This window comes from Falco punctatus (assembly GCF_963210335.1).
Source record: "Falco punctatus genome assembly, chromosome: 9".
NCBI lineage: Eukaryota > Metazoa > Chordata > Aves > Falconiformes > Falconidae > Falco > Falco punctatus.
Genome location: NC_137589.1, coordinates 29,609,224 through 29,629,200, shown reverse-complemented (window position 1 = coordinate 29,629,200; position 19,977 = coordinate 29,609,224). Strand labels below are relative to the sequence as shown.

General features: G+C 50.0%; 1 protein-coding gene across 1 annotated transcript in view; it reads right to left on the bottom strand.

Annotated features, from left to right (window-relative positions):
• The window catches only part of LBX1 (ladybird homeobox 1), a 43,174-nt gene extending 23,197 nt beyond the window's left edge, over window positions 1-19,977 (bottom strand). The window contains exon 1 of the mRNA XM_080402457.1: window positions 1-19,977. This exon is cut by the window's left edge and continues 21,325 nt beyond it. The gene's annotated coding sequence lies outside the window, so the exon portion shown is untranslated.

The window sequence follows — 19,977 nt, the reverse complement described above, 5'->3', positions numbered from 1 at the left end:
CAGAGAGGCACGGGCACCTGAAGCAGAGGTTTTATGGATCCAGATTCCTCACCAGCAGTTTCTGCTCTGGCACAGCCAAAGACCTGTCTCTGGTGGAACCGTAGATGCTCAGTACTATAGGACTGGGAGAATGGGGCAAGCAGGGAACTGGGCATCTGCAAGAGTAATTGTTTTCAATAGCACTTTCCCCAGGCTACCACCTCTACTCTGAGCAAACTGGGGTCATTTAACAAGCAGGTCTCAGTGGATCTAGACCTGGGTGTCTCTGTGGCTTGGACTGCTCAGCTCTCATCAACCCCAAATTTTCCTTTTGAGATAAAATTTGTGGAAGTCCAGACTCCCATGCCTTCCAGATTTTCCTTCTGATTGCACTCTTTAGAGCTAAATACCTGTTTTGTGGCATGTACATTCCGGATGGAAAGAGGAATAAAAGACCTTGCTGTAAATAAATACAAAACCCCAAATGGCATGCACAGCGCCTTGTTCAAAGCGCTCGGCCTGTTTGAAATCAGCAGCCCCATAAAATCCGAATGGGTTCAGAAACACTTGGAGTCACGAGATCTCTTCACATGAAGGGCTCAGCTCAGCGACTGCCCCTCACCGGGGTACCAGGGCTTGTTCCCTGAGCCAGCGAGGCTCCACTGTTCCCCACCTTGTAGCTGGGGGCTGCATCTTGGGACACGTAAATCAGAGCCTTTGCCCTTCGCCATAGCTCTCGGCAGCAGGGTCGGGGGGGTCATGAGCTCACCTCTCAAAATAATCCCGGACGATCAGGAAGTGTTTCTCGTTTGATGAATTAGGTGTATAAAATCCATGAAGGGCTCACGAACGGACAGACTTTTTCCTTTCTTCATGGGGATAATATTTCATGATTTGGGGAGGAAAGAGCACAGAGGGAGGGGGGGAAATAATTAGTAATTTGTGATTAACTCTTTTCACGGGTATTTTGTTTCTTTGTTCTCTGATGCCGCCTGGAGCCATTTAAAAAATGACTTAATGACAACAACCAAACTAATCGCTCTTTGTAACTAATGGCTATGTCAGAACTTGGAAATCAAACCGAAGGATCTTGGAAGAAGTTGCAAAGGAGATGATGAACACGGGAGAGGGGGTGGAGAGGAATTCCCTCCCTGGTATCAGATAGATGCTCAGAAAGGGCCCCAAGATCCGCAGTGATAAAGGGGAAGACAGAAAACCTCCCTAGAAAGCTGGTGGCTATTCTCATTGATCCAAGCCAATTAGGCTGCCTGTGATGTACCCCTTCCTCTCTCTACAGGCAAAAGGTTGTGTTCGGTCACATTTGGGACCAAAGTCCTCCAAGACTTCCACTTCAGCTCTTTGCCCAACACACTGCTTAAGATTGTAGAATCATAGAATCATTTTGGTTGGAAAAGATCCTTAAGATCATTGAATCCAACAGTAGACCTAATGCTACCAAATCCACCACTGAACCACGTCCCTAAGTGCCACATCTACACATTTTTAAATACCTCCAGGGATGGTGGCTCAACCACTTCCCTGGGCAGACTGTTCTAGTGCTTGACAACCCTTTCAGTGGAGAAATTTTTCCTAATATGCAATCTAAACCTCTGCTGGCACAACTTGAGGCTGTTTCCTCTTCTCCTATCACTCGCTACTAGGGAGAAGAGACTTACCCCACAGATAACCAGATCCTTTGAATTTTGGCTTTGGGTTGGCAGAGACTCCCAGAAGGAACAGATTGTTTTGATGGAGCTCCAGTGCTGTCTCTCAAGACGAGTTCATCTTCATAAATGGCTTGGAAACCTCTTCCCATGTAGATCTGGTGCAGGAATCAAGGAGAGAGCCTGCTTTGGGCTTTCTTGAGTTTGGCTTTTGCTGCAGGGTGGGGGGGTGCCTCTGGCTGTCGGAAGATGAGAACCGAGGAGTGCAGGTGGTGGGAAGCACCAAGAGTTGGGGTGTGGGGTGAGGTGTCCTTTCAGTCATGAAGGCCACCAACAAGCAGTATCTGTAATGCAAACTATGAGTGAGCAACTGGGGCCCAAAGCCTTGTGGTCTCTAATTGGATCACACATAAAATAGAGCTTCAGATTGAAAGCCTTTTGGAGCTATGATTTAGAAAGGCAAATCCATTCTGGTATCTGATTATGACACTGACATTAAAAGCACCGGGAACCTTTAATCGATGGAGGTTAATTTATTTAGACCGTAAAACAGGAATTAATTTGAAAGGGGCTGTGGTGGAGCAGCAGCTGAGACTCCAGCCATCCTTTGTGTGGTGCTGGCGGGGCGACAGGGATGTGTTGGTCAAAATTAAGATGGAGATCACAGCTCTACTGACTGGGAATCTCTCTGTCTGCTTGTCTCCTCTCTCAGCCCTCTGCTGTCTTCAGGCTGGGGAGATGTTATTACAGAAAGGTGCGAAGCTGAGTCTCATATGAGGGTTATCTTTGATTTGCCCTGCAGTGGAGACTGTCCCTACTTGGGCACATCAGGCCCCCAAATTATGGTGAGAAGAGAGTCCAGTTTTATGAAAAGTTGCCCTCTGAGCACACAGCTGGCATGGCTTGGTCCTCCAGCAGGTACTGATGTGCATTGTGCCCACTGTGGAGACCTCTTGGGTAGATGTGGCCAAAGACCATCAGATCTGGAGGGATCTGGACACAAAGGGTCATAGCAGGTAGCTCTGGTCCAGAGCAGTGATTTTCACCTCCTGACTCCTGCCTAGGGGAGTGCTGAAGTGGAAGAGATTTCCTTAGCCCGTCACTTTTGTTTTCCTTGGTTATTGTTTAAAATGCAGAGATTATGAGGTCAAACTTTCCCAGCCGATATTTTTCCTAATGAAAAATGTAGTAGGGTACGAGTCAGTGATCGAATCTATACGTTGAGTGTTCCACACTACAGTGATTTCCACAGACAGAACTTCAATAAATCTTGTTTTCAGAGAAATTATATGAGGCCGATGCTCTATTTTTGCCAGTTTAAGATCACTTTTCTCCTCTGCTGTGCTCTGTCCAGGTGGAACTTTCCTCCAGCTGAGCTGAGTCTTTGCTACAGCAATGCAATGGATCCTCATGGCTGCAGTGTGAGCAGGGCAGGGGTATGAAGGGTAGCCACCAAAGTCCCTTTTGGGTCACCCTGCACGGCAGTGTGGTTGCGGGGTGCCTTTTTCAAAGCTACTACAGACCCTCCTTAGACTCAACAGCAGCGTTGCCCCTCAATTTTCCAACCTGAGGCATTTTGCCTGAGTGCTGGCAGCTCTGGGTACATCGCCTTTCCCATGGGGAGAGAATCGCAGGCGTGGGATGCACATGGGTAGTGGTCTTCCTGCTACAGACTGCGTGGGAGGCCCATCACTGAGCTGTATTTGGTGACGGCCACATACCTCTGTCCTTCCACCATGCATGGCCCTGCCTCTTGTCAATATTGTTTAATGCTGGAACTGCCGTGGCCTCAGTCAGTGCCCTGCTGTGCTGCGTGTGATCTGATGGCCGCCCTGCCGTCCTGCATGTTCATGCCTGCAAACACCCTTGAAATCCTAAAGGTACTGTTGGATGAATGGGAAAGTTCTTCAGCGTTCTCTCTCTATTGCAGCTTAGGAGCTTTCTCCCGGTTTCCAGCCTGGTTTGGTGATGCAGGCAGACATGCGGTGGGTGCTGTGCTCCCCATATTGGCTGCCCTGCTGTTGAATGCCTCCACCCGCTTGGTGGATTCAGCGACAGTCCATGTACGACAGTATTTCACAGCCTGTCCATAGGATCAATATGACATTTCCATTCGTCATTAAATATGTCTTCTTTACTTTGTGCTGCATAAATCAACCTTTCAAACGTGGCTCCTGGAATAAAGAGTCGCTCTTGGAGACCACTGACCAAAACGAGGGCTTTTCTTGGTGGCTTCAGTGTTCTTACGCTCTGCTGGTGTAAATGGTGCAAACTTTAGGAAAAAAGCATGGAAATAAGGTGCCTCTTGCAGGAGCTGGGACAGGTTTAAGCTTCCCATTGCCCCTGTGTGCTCTGCTGCACGGCTCCATGAGGTGGTAATATGCTGGAATAGCTTGTGTGTGCATCAGGGGTTGGGAAGCAACCAAGACCACTGGTCCTGGGATGTGCTGGATTTTGTAGCCTCAGACTGATCCCAAGCCAGCTTGGTGTGAGCAAGGTCAGGTGCAAAGACACTGGGCTCAGGCCAGCCCTCAAAGTGCTGCTACAGGGCAGGGGCTCCCAGAGTGGTGGTGAGAGGGCAATCGCTGTGCTGGGATGAGTTACCCTGTCCTCTGGACATGGACCAGAAGCTGTAGTGGTGTTTACCTCTGCAGATAAGCACAATTCTTGCTCCAACCCACCCCCGGAGAGGGCTAGAGCAGGCTGGGAACACAATGCCTTTCTCACTTGCCATTAGGTGTGATCTTGGAGAAGTTGCTCTTTGCTTGTGTGCTTCTCCTCCAAACATCAGCACCCAGAGCCCACACCTGCCTGTGCAGCTATGACTCCCATAGCAATGGGAGAGTGCAGGACAGGGCTTGCTCTCCTGAAATGGTGGGGACGGGCAAAAAGCATCCCATCCTTCCCATGGTGACACACAGGCCTTGCTCATCAGACGCAAAGGTGGTGGATGTATAGGGTCATAGGGTGCCTGGGCAGAAAGGCATGTTCAGATCTCTACACACCCAGTCACAGCCCTTGGTGGCAACCAAGACAAAGGGAAGGACTCAAAGGGTGCACACAAAGCTGCCTCTGCAACATGCTCTGATCTCCCCTGTGAAAAGCGGAGCCCTCCCTGCGCTCTGGCTTTTTGTCAGCTGGCTCCCTTGTCCCTGCCATACACACACATTTTAGCACTGTCTGCAAAGCAGTTTGGGAATCGATATTGCAATTGTGTTGTAAGTGAATTAGTTATAGATCAGCTTGGGGTAGGATTAGCTTATAGATCAGCAGGCTGGCAGGTTGCAGGGAAGGAGCACAGGCAGACATGCACGCACGCACATCCCCCAGCGTGCTGCTCTGTTGATGCCCAGCAAGAAGAGGAGGGTGAGCCAGGGCTCTGCACGCCTGGGACTGCTGCCCTGCAAAGTGCCACTGTACGCAGGCATCGTGGGCAGGCGAATGCTTACTCCTGGGTTGTGCAGTATTTAGAGCAGCAGGGCAAGGCTGCAGGAGTAGCAGAAGCGATGTTATACCCTAATCTTAAGTCTGCAGATGTGGCATGAAAACCCATCAGCTGGCTCCATACTGCCCTGACCTTGTGGCTTGCATCCTTCCTGCAAACGCTCACACTTCTGCCAGGGAGCTGCTGTGGATCTTTGTCCTAACAGCTTTGCCAAAAAGTGCATGAAAAACCCAAAACACAAGCCAGTCCTTAGATTCCCTTTTACCTTTCCTCAGAGATTGAAATAAACTGTTCTTTTCTGCATCTGCAGACCCTGGCTTGTGACCCTTTTGGCAATTTCACCTGAAAGCAGTATCCCAATGTAGGGATGGGGAAACATGCACAGAGCAATAAGCTGCTTGCTGCAGCCAAAGTGACTGATTCAGTGCATCTACTGGGGCTTTCAGCACCAGTCCATACACGGCCAGCCCTGGTCCTTGCTTTCTTCTGGTGTGTTGCCCACATCTTAAAGTTCTGTTGAGTCCCTTGTCACGACTCCAGGATATTCTGGCTTCTAAAATTAGCCCACTGCTTGGGTGCATGCTCAGGGGGTTTCCCTTTAAATAATCCTCCTGCCTCCCCTCCCAATTTTGCTTTGACTAAGCATGCTGCAAAAACAACTTGCTTCTAAAATAAGCATCTCCTCTAACTCCCAGTTTAAACCTGAGTAGTCGAGCATGACATAGCGGGGTTGGGATGGCAGCTGTGCCATCTCTCTGACTGCCTTTTGCTGCAACAGCACCTGGAGTGGCTGGGGTGAGGGAGCCTGTGGGTTAGGGCTGTGTGGGCTTCAAAGGGGACTGAGGATCTGCTGGGAGAGGGAGCAGGGTGGTGGGGTGTGGGACCGGATGTTCCTCCCAGTGGTACCCACTGCTGGACAGCCCGTCTTTTCTGAAGAGCACGTTTGACATCAGGACATGGTCGTTTGACATCAGGACGTGTTCATTTGATGAGATGAAATACAGGCAGACCTCCGAGGAATGCCAGCCCTCTGGGCAAGAGATAGCGAAGAGACTTTTCCCTGGCACCTTGTGCTGACTTTCCTAAGTAACCCTGTCTCCAGCCCCCTTCTCCTTATGTCGAACCATTTTTCAGCTATGGGGCCAGGCTGCTGGAGCTCAGTTTACACCCACTGGATCTGAGCTGGGGCCAGATCCCAAGCTCAGTTTCACAGCCATAAATCTGGAGTAGTTCCACTAAAGTCAGGGGAGTTAATTCCAGATTTACACCCAGTGGCACTGAGGTAGGACCCAGAGACTTTCTGGCTTTAGGGGTGAAGGGAGTAAGGGCAGGCTATAGGGGATTTACTTTGGCAGGTTGCAGCACTTGACCCCTGGCAATGCATCTGTGTATCCTGTGGTTGGAGTTACTAGAGCAAGCCCTCTCTTTATTATTTGATATAATTTACTGCTATCCCATTGGGTTCCCTTCATTCTGCACTTCGTGAAACCGAGTGGAACTAACCCGAATAGGAGGATTACAGACTCCAAATGGAAATGGTCGCACAAGCCACCAAGCGGAGCACCTTGCACTGAGCAAAAGAGGGTGGCTGACAGCCTCAATGACATGCCAGCACTTAAAATGCTGATGATGGATGAATGTCATCCTGCTGGGAAAGGAAGGGGGAGGGTAGGAAAGAGGGGGGATGGGGGGGAGGGGGGCGGGGAGGGGAGGGAATTCAGCCTGGAGGAGCCAGGGAAGAAGAGTTGGCACCAGTGTTGATGTCTGCACTGATCCCTGAGCTGTGATTCATGGGGAAAAGAGAGGGCTGAGCTCCTGTCCGCGGGCCCCACACCCACAACTTTCTGCATGCTGGATTGAAATTTTACTGCTTTTGGCAGCTCAGACACATACACAGACGTATATATTTATATACACACACGGAACACATAGGAAGAATGTTTAACAGATATGTGTGTGTATGTATGTATTTATGTATATTCATAAACACCTCCCCTTGACACACCATGCACAAACATACAAGATTCCTCCATGACACTTCATTAAAGGCCATTGTTGTCCTCACCTTTCACTGTGTATTATATTTCATCCACAAATCACATCTACTAAATGACTTTAAAGGTTTTCTGTTGGGTTTTTTTTATATTCCCCAGATGTCAGGGGATGTCAGCGAGATGGCTGCATTACTCAGAATATTGTGGGTATGTCTCCAGAGTGCCCAGGCAGGGGATTTCTCTCTCTGTCTCCTGTTGTATTCCTGACAGCAAAGTAATTTGCTTGTATAGATTCTGGCAACAAGAACAACGCAAAATCTGGTTGCTCAACAGTATTGCATTTTTAACTCGAGGTTGAACAACTTCAGTCTGGAGACCTCTGGGATTCCTGCTCCAGGGTTGTTGGCTCCTGGGCTTTGCTCCAGTGTTGGGTGACTCTGTAGACGGGACTGCGCTGGCACCTTCCCCAGCACAAGGGCTTGTGAAAGGGTGTGCAGGCTGTGACTTGGGTTTAGGGCAGAGCAGAGCCCTTCCTCTGGGCAGGGTCCCACACTGTGCCATGGCCCCTTTCTGCTCAGGACCCCATACTGCAGGCGCAGCATCCCACATGGGGCCCCCACAGCTGCTCCCAGAGTGACAAGTCCTGGAATGGCTGGAAGTCCACGATTATTCTGCAAAGATGTGAGAGCTAGCCAGGGGGAGAGGATTTTGTACCTAAATGTGCCTGTGCGAAGAGCACGTGTTTTCCAGGTGCGTGAGCAAATCGATCCTCCAGCACCTGCTGTCCAGCCAGGCAGCCGAGGTGCTGGAAAACGAAGCAACATCCACCTCGGTGCGTGCTCGTCGTGGTTCGGCGATGTGAAGGGGGCAAAAGAGGGAGCTGTGCTTGGGCAATGAGCCCGCCGGGGCAGCCCCGGCAGAGCAGCCCGAGCCCTGCCCGCCGAGCACAGCCCCGGGGAGCGGCCGCTGCGCTGGCGCTTCGGCAGGCGGCGCTCCCCGCCCTCGCTGCGCTGCGGCCCCGGCACCCCCGGATCCATCCTGCCGCCCACCTCCGGCAGCAGCTGCTTAACCGCGCACAGCAACCCTGCGCAGCAGTTTCAGCAAGAGAGCGAAGAAGCCTGTATCCAATTGAAACCGCAGGGGGGATTTAGGGAGGCAGAAGGTAATTTCCCGAGCTGGAATATGGCCAGGATACAAGGACTAATATCCTGGCTCTTGGGGAAACAGTCATGGGATCTTTGCTCGCTGAGAGTCATCTTGATCTCTGTTTTAAGTCAGATCTGGAAAAAAGGAAAATGAGACAAAGGGAATAACCCTTCCAAGATGCCAGGGCTTCGGGGCACTGCTTAAAGCTGCCCTCACTGCAGGGAAGAGCTTCCTGGATGCAAAGCTGCCGGGCACCCCAGACACGAAGGTCTGGCAGCTGCTCCATCCCCTTGCACGGGCGCTCTGTGCCTGGGGCTCCCCTGTGCACCCAGATGGGGCCGAGGAGCACCCGGACTGCCAGGAGGGAAGCAGGGTGCTGATGTCCATCAGTGGCGTCACGTAAAGTATTGCTATAATCTGGTCATGTCTTTATGCCGGTGCTTCCCTCTGCTGGGAGGTACCAGGGAGGCTCAAAGAGGTCCCATGGCAAAGCAGGTCTGGGGATGGAGGGCTGTATGCTGGCACCAAGCACCCACACTGCAGCCGTTTTCCCCTTGGAAAGACTTGCTGGTTGTGCCCAAAAATGATCCCAGCAAAAAGATAACCTGCTTCAGAAACACCATGAAGGGTAGGAGCATGGCCATGTCATCCAGCCTGCCTTTTTCAGTGTCTTTGTGGACGCAGAGCAGTTGTGAAACTGTGGTTGTAAGGGGATGGGGCTCTGTTTGCTCCTTTACTTCCTCAGGGGTGCTGGGCTCAGGGCTGACCCTTGGAGGCACCATGATCCCAGGGAGGGAGGTGGCTCAGCTCTCAGGATAATCTGTTCTGAGATGCAAATACCCCAGATTAGTTGTCTGGGAAGGTCTAAGCTGGTGATCCGGGTAAGGGGCTGGGGCAGGCAGAGGGAAGTGGTGCTTGCTTGCAAAGCTGCCCTGGTTCTTCCCTGCCAGCACAGACCCCTGGGCTGCAAGGAGAGAGCTGGAGACCTTCCTATCTGGGTTGTCACGAGGTCTCTGCCAAGGATATGGGGAAAAATGGACATAGTTCTCTTGCCTGTGGGTGCTGCCACCCACCACTCAGGCAAATAAAGGCATCCTGGGGAGGGTGTAAAGTGCCTGCAATGCTGTCAGTTGTCAGTCCCCTGCTTCTGATCTTCCTCTTCCTGGACCCTGGGGAGGTGTGAGGATTGCCATGATCCTAAAGTGCCACCATTTAGGAAACAGACAAGCCCAGGTCTCCTCCTTCTGCATCTCCACAGAGCATTACATTTTTCTGCTAGTCATCCCTCCAAGTGGCCAGCCGTGGTGTACTGGCCCAGGAAAGTCAGCTGGCAGCTGCTTTAAAGTCCATCTCAGGGACTTCTGAGGTGGCTTTATGGCCCTGGCTTGGAAACTGCTGCAGAGAGGATGGGGTGGGAAGGGAGGCAGCCAGTGGCCAGGGCGGTGGTCATGTGAGCACTGGACCTGCTCCCCTGCTGCCAGTGTCTGCCATTGGGAAGGGATCCCACCTGCTGCTCAGTGCCACTGAGCTGGAAGAAAGAAAAAACATCCCTGACATGTTGGGGCAGGTGAGGGCAGGCTGCCTTGCGAGCCAGCTCAGCTTGCATCCCCAGCTTTTATACGGTTGGTTCTGTAAGCGCTTTGCTCAGGCAAGGCAAGGCAACCCCAGCCTGTGCTTGTGCTAAGCCATCTCACTGAGTGGTGCCGAAACGCTGGTCTAATGGAAGTGAGGGTTGGGTTAGCACTGCTGGGGCAGCCCAATAGCTTCCTGCCTGCAGGAAGGAGAGAAAAGGTCTGCTTTAAAATTCAAAACACTTGGAAAGAGCACTGGAAGCCCCCAGGTTAGGAATTATTGCTATTCCTAGTGTGGCTTGAGTGTAATCTATAGGATAGTGTCTCTTTAATCAGTGTCTGCAGCAGGTTAATAGCTAGTGCTCTCCTCACCTTTACAAGTGATCCTTTCAGGCCATCTTTTTCCTTATGGCTGGGCTCCCTGTGATCTGCCTGCTGGCTGGCAGCAACTCTCTGTGTCGTCCCCTTGTCTGTTGCTGCAACAGGGCAGGGGATAACAAGCAGCAGCCCATCTCACTGCCCCGTACATCACAGTCAAGATCTGTATTCTGACAGTTGCATTTTGTCTCTTATCTTCCAAGCAATGTGCCCTCAGAAAGTCAGGAGACAGAAGTATCCTCAGGTTTGATTGAATACCCAGGGCAGGCAGACACATCCTCCAGACCACCTCAGGAGATCTGGCTGCTGGGAATTGTTGTCCTCCTAAATCCAATCAGGAGAGAGCAGGAAAGCTGCCAGAGCTTTGCTGTGCTGTGTGGTTTTGCTGCCTTGTCTGTTCCTTCACCCTGGTTCCCACCTGCTGGCAGCCAGGAATGAAACTAGCCAAGCCCTTATATTAACAAGCCCTGACCATTGATTGCACTGTGCTTAATTGGGTTTAGCAAGAAGTTCAGAGCGGGAAAAAGGGTTTGCTGTTGGGAAGTCCTCAGCAGGCTGCTCTGACCACCCCGACCATATTCCTGGGGTTTAAATCCCACAAGCACAAGCAGAGCTGAGATGCCTGTCCCACCACAGGGTGGGGGTGCCTCAGCAAGCTGGGTCTGTCTCACATAAGAAGGCAAGGTCTCCCAGCCCCAGAAACAGGCTGGGACCTTGCAGATTTTGCAGCCAGTCTAGACCCTGCAAGCGCACCCATGCACAGTGTCACAAGGCAGAAACAAGGGCAGGATCTTCCCCACAGCTAAGGTTGCTCATCCATCCATCCATCCATCCATCCATCCATCCACCCATCCATGCATTCCCAGAAGAGGCAGGAGCTGAAGTCTGCTCACAGGTATGGGGCTGGGTCTCCACAGTGAGATGGCTCAGTGGGCACTGGCTGCTCTGTACCTGCTTGCAGGGCACAGGAGGTTCTGAAGGCTGGGACAAGGGGTTGGTCTCTGGCTGAGGTGACTAGATGACACCCCTGTAAACGTGGCTGGAAAACCACAGTGTCCCTTCACATGAGGCCAGTGGGGAGCTGTGGCATGGGTTTGGAGGAAACAGAGATTTTCAAGTTCAGAAGGAAACCAAAGATCTTTCCAGGACCTACGTATCACTGATGTAGTGACATGTCTCTGTGCATGACATGCACCTGTGGCTCCCAAGAGCCACAGCCTGCCCTTGGTGCACAGAGAAAGACCATTTTGGCCATTATTAATAAAGGTCTTGGTAGCAGCCCTGCGTCCAGCTGTGCCTCCCAGATGGACCAGCTCTGTGTTACCCTGCCTGGCAGAGAAACCAGCTCCTGATCTCCCCACCATCCCTCCAAGGAAGCTGAGTTTCAGAAGCAGGGGAAGATGTGGCTCCACCACGCTCAGTGGGAGACAGTGCACACGTGTGTGAAAGCAGGACCGTAACAGCCACTTGCAGTTCTCCAGGGGTCCTGGGTGTTTGCAAATGCAGCTCTGTCAATCAATAAAAAGCAATCACAATAATGAAGTATCAAGTAGGAAGAAAAGATTTCAAGCTCTACATTGTTGGGGTCTGGGGGTTTTCTTTAAATGAGGCAAGAGAGGCTGGGAACACAGAGCCCACAGCAGGGATCACAAATTTGCTTCTTTTGCATGGGGGAAGTGCCAGCACCGCAGCCGCTCCAACCAGATCCAATGACAAGGGAAAGGCTGAGAGAGGACCCCATTTCTGCAGACACAAAGGACAAGCCGGTGGTGGCGACTTTCTCTCTGAAAAGTCACGTTTGCCAGGAAAGGCTGTGAAATCCAAGCCGTTCTCAAGAGCTTGTTCCCTTCCCACTCCCCCCCGTCTGGGGAAGGGAGTTGTTCTAATTTTGTTTTTATTATCGTTATTCCCTCCTGGGTGAGTGCTGGGAAAGTGGTGAATTTTGCAGCTGCCCAAGAGTCAGTGGGAAGGGGGATGTGAGGGATGCATGCCAGAGCGGGGTCTCTTCTCACCTTCTCCCTGGCTTCCCACGGCACTAGGCATGACTGAAACCAAAGCACCTCCTGTTGCCTCTCCCCTCCATCTCAGTCATCCCCACCCACCCCATCTGACCCTCAGCAGGACCCGTGGGGTGGCCTGTGGCATGTGAAGGCAGCAGTACCACCAAGCATCCGGGACTGTGCTGGCTGCATTGACAAAGGGATGGGGAAAGTTATTTATCACAGCAGGCTTTTAAAAACTGAGTCACGAGCCTTCTCACACTGGAGGGGAAGTTGCTGTGGACTTTGGTTAGTTAGGCTGGTTAGAGCTGGGGAGTTCCCTCCTGACAGCACTTACCAAACTACCCCATCTTCCTGAGGCAAGGCTGGTCCTAGTAAGGCTTTTTTAGTGCTGAGGCAGGTCACTCAAATCAGCTTCTCTAATTAAGCCTCCCACAAACTGTAGCGGTCTTTACCTGCAACCATGTGGTCTCTGATAGGGCAAAACTCTTTCCTGCCATAGCAACATCAATTAAAAAACCCTATAAAAATCAATGAGATCTCTACCTGGCAACCAAAACCTCCACTGATCCATGGCAGTAAGGGCTGGATGTGATTGCATGTGGTCTGGGAAGGCTTGAGACTGGGTCTGGGATTGCTGTGAAAGCATGTAGGTTAGTCACACTCTGTTCCATGTCTATGTTACTAGCTTGTGAGGATATTTAAGTAGTACTTTACAGGTATGAATTAATTACAGCTACAACGCAGGCAGGTCAATAAGATACAGACATGGACAGATCCATTGCCGCTTTTGCAGAGGGGAGATGCTCAATGTCCTTAAGCCTGAACACTCCTGCAGCACAGCTGTGGTCCCGTTACCACCTTTTGCCTCTCCTCCATCCAGTGCTCACTCCTTTTGCTTTGGTTGTAGTGATTGCCAGAGAAATGCCCAGCACAAACAGCACAGGTCCTGATGGCCTTTGTAGCTACTGATAGCATGAACTATTGCAGTGGCAGTGGGTGGATGGGACGTGAACAGCCACGGGCTGTGAGTACCTCACCAGTGTCTCCTACATGGATAACAGTCTTGCGGTATAGTTCATGCTGCAGCTCTGAGAGCAGCACGTAGAGAACAAAATCCCCTAATTTATGTCCCAGTGGAGCTGCTTCTTTAACCAGGTGGCAGCATCTGGTGCTGCAGGCACTGGGACCCAGACAAGCTGTTCCAGTTAGGGACTGGCTGCAGTTATTCCTCTGGCCATGGCCTTGCAGCTCAGCCCAGGGAGCCTTTTCACCCTTCTGCCTTGAGTCTTGGCTTCCTGTTAGTAAAGACCCTGGCCCATAGACAGAGCCAGCAGCTCTTCCCATCCTCTGTGGGCTTTCTTCTTGCTGGGGAAGTGCAGATGTGGAGGGAGAGGTACCTTCTTGACAGGATGGGCACAGCTGTATGGATGCTGTCTGGGAGACATCTTGCCTTTCTAGGGGAGAGAATATAGCAAATACCACCAAATTCCTGCTTTCTTGGCATGGAAGGTGCATTTGCCACTGCTAGTCCCCTTTGTAAAATCAAAGGGACAGTGCTGGTGCCAAAGCTGGCTGAGTTTCCAAGGGTGGGGACTGAGCCAAGAACAGCCCTGTTTTCATCTTGGTCCTCCATTCCAGCCCAGCAAACAGCCTCCACCTCAGGCCATGGGAGATGGGAAGAAGAAAAGAGGATAGATTTATTCCACGAAATTAATGGAGTGACATTGGGTGTTAATAGCCTATTTACTGACATCTCCTCCTCTGTCTTTCACTTAGCAGGGGAAACCTACCCTCAGCTTCCTACCCTCAGCTGTGTCTATCACGCTTTCCCTCCACTTGTTTCAGACTTCCAGGGAAGGGCCCCGCTCTAAGGGGTACAGGAGGAGAAGCCCAGAGCCAGACCCCACCCCACCAAAGTTGACTCAGCTTACCTGAGGGTCTCAAGCCCATGTGCACTCACTCCCACCTTGTCTATACACACTGGCAGGAAAGATGAAGTTGAACAAACCATTTACACGCCAAGTGGATTAGACAAATTGCGTTAAGCCCCTGCAGGGACGTCCTTGTTCACAGGCTTCATTTGATTTCTCTTTCAAAAGCCCACCAAGCTAAATGTGATTACAACCTCTTAATCCTGCCCGCACGTGCCCACGTGGGGTTAATGCAGCGTAATAGATGCCCTTTACAAGTGCATGCTGGTGACCATTTCTGTGTGGCTAAACCCTCAAGCCCAGATGTTCAGCAGATGTAAACCCAAAGCACAGACTCTGAGTGCTATTGCCTGGCCAAAGAGCTGCTCTCACAGCTAAAATATGGAAACTCCATCTTCGTAAGGCTGAGCAGCAAATCCGTGTCAGAAGCAAGAATCACTGTTGGCGCTCAGCTCCAGATCACTTCAACTCCTGCAGTGCTGAACACCCTCAGCAGGTCCAGCCTGCGATATTTTTTTTTTTTTCCTGGAGATTAGGAAGTGGTACCTAAGTCCCAGCTCCATCAGGAGTGCTGCCTTCCTGGTCTGATCTCCACCTGCCAGCATCTTCAAGCTCCTGCCCAGGGGTGGCTCTGTTGATGGGCAGGTTTGCTTTTAAAAGAGTATCACTTTCCTAAGGCAGAAGCTACAACCGAAGTGTGATTGCAGCCAAACAGCAGCACTGGAAATCCATATTGCTGCTCAGCTAGTTATTGCAAAGCTGTCTGGCTCTGCTCAGCCAGGCATGGGAGATTGTAAAATACAGGGGAAGAGATTGAAATCAGTTGCCTTTTATAAATAAGAAACCAAACTGATGCTGCCTTCAAGAGGGGAGAGCTGCAAAAGGCAGAGAGAGGCATTCCCCACACCCATCCTTTGCCTCAGCCAGCACTTAAAAAAAAATCCAGGCCTTGGCGCAACAATATTTGCCCTGGCCAAAGCACGTCTGTCCGTTTTCACACAAGAAACTACCCAAAGCCATTCCCACCTACACGGAAGTTTGCCACAGCAAGATGTGCAAGGTGCTCCATTTAGGGAGAGAAACCAGCCATGGTTCAGTCTATTATCACCAAGAAAATAAATCAAAGACCTTCTTGTCTGGAGACAAAGGGGATTAAATCAGGGGGGGTAATTTCCATAACTTTTTCAGCCAGTATTCAACACACAAACACTCTTTTCTTGAAGTCACACTGCCTGCCAGGGGAGAAAATCTATTCCCCTAGTATCTCAGGACTGTTACCATATAAATTCCTTAATAAAGCAATCAAATTCCAGATTATAGACAGTTAGATTTCTACCCCACTGAAAGTTTTTTTCCAGAACATGACTAGTAGGAAACATGCTTAAAATGTGCTTTTTGCTGGAATGACCAAAAAAAAAAAAAAACAAACCACAAGAAGTAAACGGTAAAGACTGTTATTTCCCCATGGAAACTGTTGGTTTTGCCAGAATGATATTTTCCATTAAAAATGTTTTGCTGGAGAACTCCCAACAAGTCAGGCTGCTGCATCACTGATTTTAATCAAATATAGAAATTCTTGTTTCCCTTTGTTCTTAAACTTATATTCAGAAGAAGGGATGGTTACAGATCTGTCTGCCTCCTTCACCAGCAATGTAATGCCACCCACCAGGTGACGTCAACGAAGAAAGGTAGTAATGAAAGCCCAATGTGGCTCTTGCTGCAGCCAATACTCCCCAGGCAGTGGCATAATCTCTCACAAGGCTGCCTCGGCTCTCAGGGCACCCTCGATCTCCAACTGGTTTTTTTGAAGATGCTCATTTTCCTAAGCATATTTCTAACAGTGAGGCTGTGCTGAATTCACAGATAATAAGTATCTAATTGGATTAGGAGCTCATAATATCTTCGACCTTTTTTAATGGCTTGTCTGGCCTACCTTTATGCAAGGCTGAGGCTTAATTTTAAGCAAGAGTTTTTTCCACAAGTGAAGCATGACCCTGTTAACCTCTGAATCAGAGAGGTGACCTTCCCTCTCCCCAGCTGCTGTGAAGCTGTTGGAGATGGTGATGCACACACAGGCTTTACACAACTGTGTACAAATAGACTGAACCTACCTATAGAAGTCTGATTTAGGATCTGATTTTCAGTTAGAGCTGGGCTGATGCAGAACAAAATTTTCAGGCAGAAATGGTGAGTCAAAGGAGCGTGAAGCTCCTGTGAAGTCAGTGTCCCTGCTGGTGTCAGCTGCATGAGTCATGTCCCATTTTCACCAGTTCTTCCATATGCAATGTGGGGAAAATAAATCACCAGTGTGACAAAAGGTCCAGAGATCAAGATAGTGGGTATTTGTGAGACAAAGGCACAGGGATGCTTGTGTGCTTTTGTGGTTATGTCTTGGTCCAGCTCACCTAGTCCCATCATTGCAGCTAAGCATGTGCTCCCACACGTGTGAGTGGGTTCATACACTGGCCAAACACAACTAAGAGCAGAGACAGCGTGTCTGAGTCACACCTAGCTCATGCCCATCACAAACATACTGGGTGTTAACACAGAGATAAGATAGCCGCACCACAATCAGACAGACTTCTGCATGCACAGCTGCACCATGGATCCAAGGGGTGCATTCACCCTATTCACCATAGGGTGAACGTACCCCATGGACACAAAGGGATGCCTCCTCCCACAGGCTGCAAGCATGTGTGTGCATCCACTCAGCCCATCCACCTGCCCTGCCTGACATAGCCTCTTTCCTGAGGCTCAACTGGGCACTTGGGGTCTCCAGCTGCTCTTCATCACACTGCCCTCCTTTGCCTGCTGCCTGTCTCATGCACCTTCCAGGCCCTGGGGCATTGCAAAATTTCTTGGCCTTTCCCCTTTTAAACACACACTTTCTTTCTCATATCCTCTCTCTGCTTGCACACCCACAACCTTCCCCGCTGCTCTCTCTCACACAAATCCCTCCACACACTCTATAAAAATCCCCTAGCCATACAAGACTTCCACAACCCTTCAGTAGAGACCCAACAGGCTGAATTTTGGGGCACTGGGATTTAAGGAGATGTAGGGAGCAGGAGGGGAGGGAAGGCTGCCTGATGAACAGCAGATGTTGGTGATCATTGGATGGAGCTGTTAATTTAACTGGAGTTTATTGAATGGCAATTAGGTGGGGCCTCATTACTGTAGCCAAGTGGCACAAAGATGTGCTGTAAAAACCCAGGGAACAGGAATGTGCACCAGCAGAATAACAGCACTGATGTGGTGTTTAGGATCTGGAGTAGTAAATCCTCTCACTTGCCCAGAGGTCCTTCTTCTGGGTGGTGCTGGCTGGAGTTTGGACACCTGAGTACAGCTGCTGAGCTTGTCTTAAGGTGAGAGACTGGAGATTCAGCAAAGGGTAGTGAGTGTGTGTACTCAGGGGAGCAGAGGACAGGAAAGAAATGAAGGGCTGAGAACAGTGGCTGCAACAAGGTGTGGGTAACGGTCTGGGTAAGGCAGGCAGTTCTCTAGCTCAGTCAGGGACAGGGATGGAAGCAGGGCAAAGGGTGGAAGAAGGGTTTGAAGCTCTGTAAAATATATTCGGGTGTTCCAACCTACCAGGGGATAGGACAGGGTGTCTTGATGCTTTAGACATAACATTACCACAAAACAAGCAGTGCAGGATCCCAGCAGGGCAGGTTTCTATTTCGTGTGATAGCCAGAGACTATGCATTTTGCTGCTGCTCCTCCAGCAAGCTGAGGGTTGTTTTTCCACACCTCTGCTCTGTGGGGTGGCCCTGATGCTCCTGAGGAGGAAAGTCAGTGCTTCCCTCCTACTGAATGAGGGTATGACCCCCACCAAGACCATTTCCCAAGAAAGACCCAAAAGTGTCTGTATCAGTACAGCCCAAGCGTTTGGGGTGGCTTGACTAGTGCAGAGAGGGAAGGGAGCTTTACCACCCCTGCACAGCCTGACTTTAGCCTTGCAATGTCCAGTGCAAAGGAGGATCCAAGGACAGGTTAGAGAGAGCACAGAAAAATCCTGAGCAGAGCTTGCTCCAACGTGAGACAGTGGTACGTACACACATGCACGCACACACAGGCAAACACACTCGCTCTCCTAATGACATGATTATATTTCACTTCTATCTTGGGGAAAAAATCAAAATATCCAGGTTGAAACACGAATGAAAATCTTCCACTAATGAACAAATTGCCAAACTAGAGTGCAGCAGGGATTTGGAGGGTTAAAATGTTTGGGATTAATTAACTGATTAATTAAGCCCTCACATCAGGCTCCATCCCTGAAGCCCTGCTATTGCAGGAAGGGTGTACTGGGAGGGTGTGATCCTGTCACGACTACAACACAGGAATACTGGAGAAGGTGGTCTGAAAGAGAATTTTACGTACACGTTTGGCATTGTGGGGTTAAAGTTGGCTGTGCCCTTGTGTGACACCCTTGCACCTCTGCTGAGGTGCACCTCTGCACCTTGCAGAGTGGCTGTGCATTGGGGCTGCTGGCTGCTTTGAGATCTTAAAAGGAGAACATAGTTTTCAAAACCAAAGGGATTTCTATCCCCTGCAGGCATGGGGCTTCCCTTTGCTGGGCCCTGCCGTGAACGTGACAGCAGCCCTGCTCTGCTCAGCAGCCCATGATTCCCACTGCTTGCTTATCCTGCAGAAAGGGAGCACTAGATGTTGCAGTGTGGTCTCAGAGGACAGTAGCTGTGGGGACATTTTTGATGGGCCTCTAGCCCCATCTGAGTTTTTAATGTTTGAAATTGTGTGAGACCCTTCATTTCCATGAATGGCCAATCTTGCTGCACAGGAAAAACAATGTAATGCTTTTAGCTTCTTTTCCCATCGTTCCTAACCCACAAAACCAGCAAAGGAAACCCCCCCACGCCATGAGGCCACCTGCCCAATTCCCACATCCTGGCTTGGTGGAAGTCTATCCGCTAAATGCAGCACTGGTAGATCATCTGCTTGCTGGGTACTCGTGAAGTCTTCAAGACTTTAAAGGCTGCTGTACTCAATGCTGCTAATGCTTAAGCCACCTGCAGCCTGTGCTTCTCTCGCAGTCAATACGTCCACTGTCTGAGAGAGGGCAAACAACTTTTGATCACTAACAAGATCTAGCCTGGGCACTTCCGTTGCAGTTCTACAAAGCTCTCCTGGGCAGATCCCTTGTACATCAAGAACAGTGTTGCAACCCTTCCCATCAGGATAAGAGAGAAAATACAGAAAAAAACCTCATATGGGCTTGCACATACAACAGAAGATCATAAATCTCCACTGAGTGTCTGTATGTAAAGCACAAGCAAAGAAGGATGGTGGTTATGTCCAGGCAGATTAAAATAGCCTGCCTTGGAGGTGTCCTTCTGAGAGTGGATGACACCAGCTTTGCCTGTGTCACATATTTTTATTTTGATGGGTGCAAACACAAGCAAGGGAAATGGCAACTAGAGCTCAGCCCACCGCTGCTCCACAGCTTCATGCTATAAATAAGGTGTCGAGCTATTGCACCCACCAAATTCTTCCCCGTCTTCCGGTCTATAGCAGTGTAGCGTCTGGGCTATGTATAGCGTTGGCCCCTTTGTGCTATCAGGCGTTTTCATAAAAGCCCTGGCTCCTGGATTCTGTGATTACATGGGCAGCTCTAATTTTTTCTGAGAAAAACAAACCTGTTAATAGCTCAGGTGGCAGAAAGAAAAATTTATGATTAAGAATTTCTTATGGAGAAAAACGTGGTTATTCCGACTTCAAGATTCTTCTAAGTAAAATACTTTGGTACAACAAGTTTTTTATTTTCTGATCAGGAGAATCAAAGCAACAATACAAATCATTTCAGCTTGAAATTCCCAGGTTGAGCAGCAGTCTTAATTTTAAAATA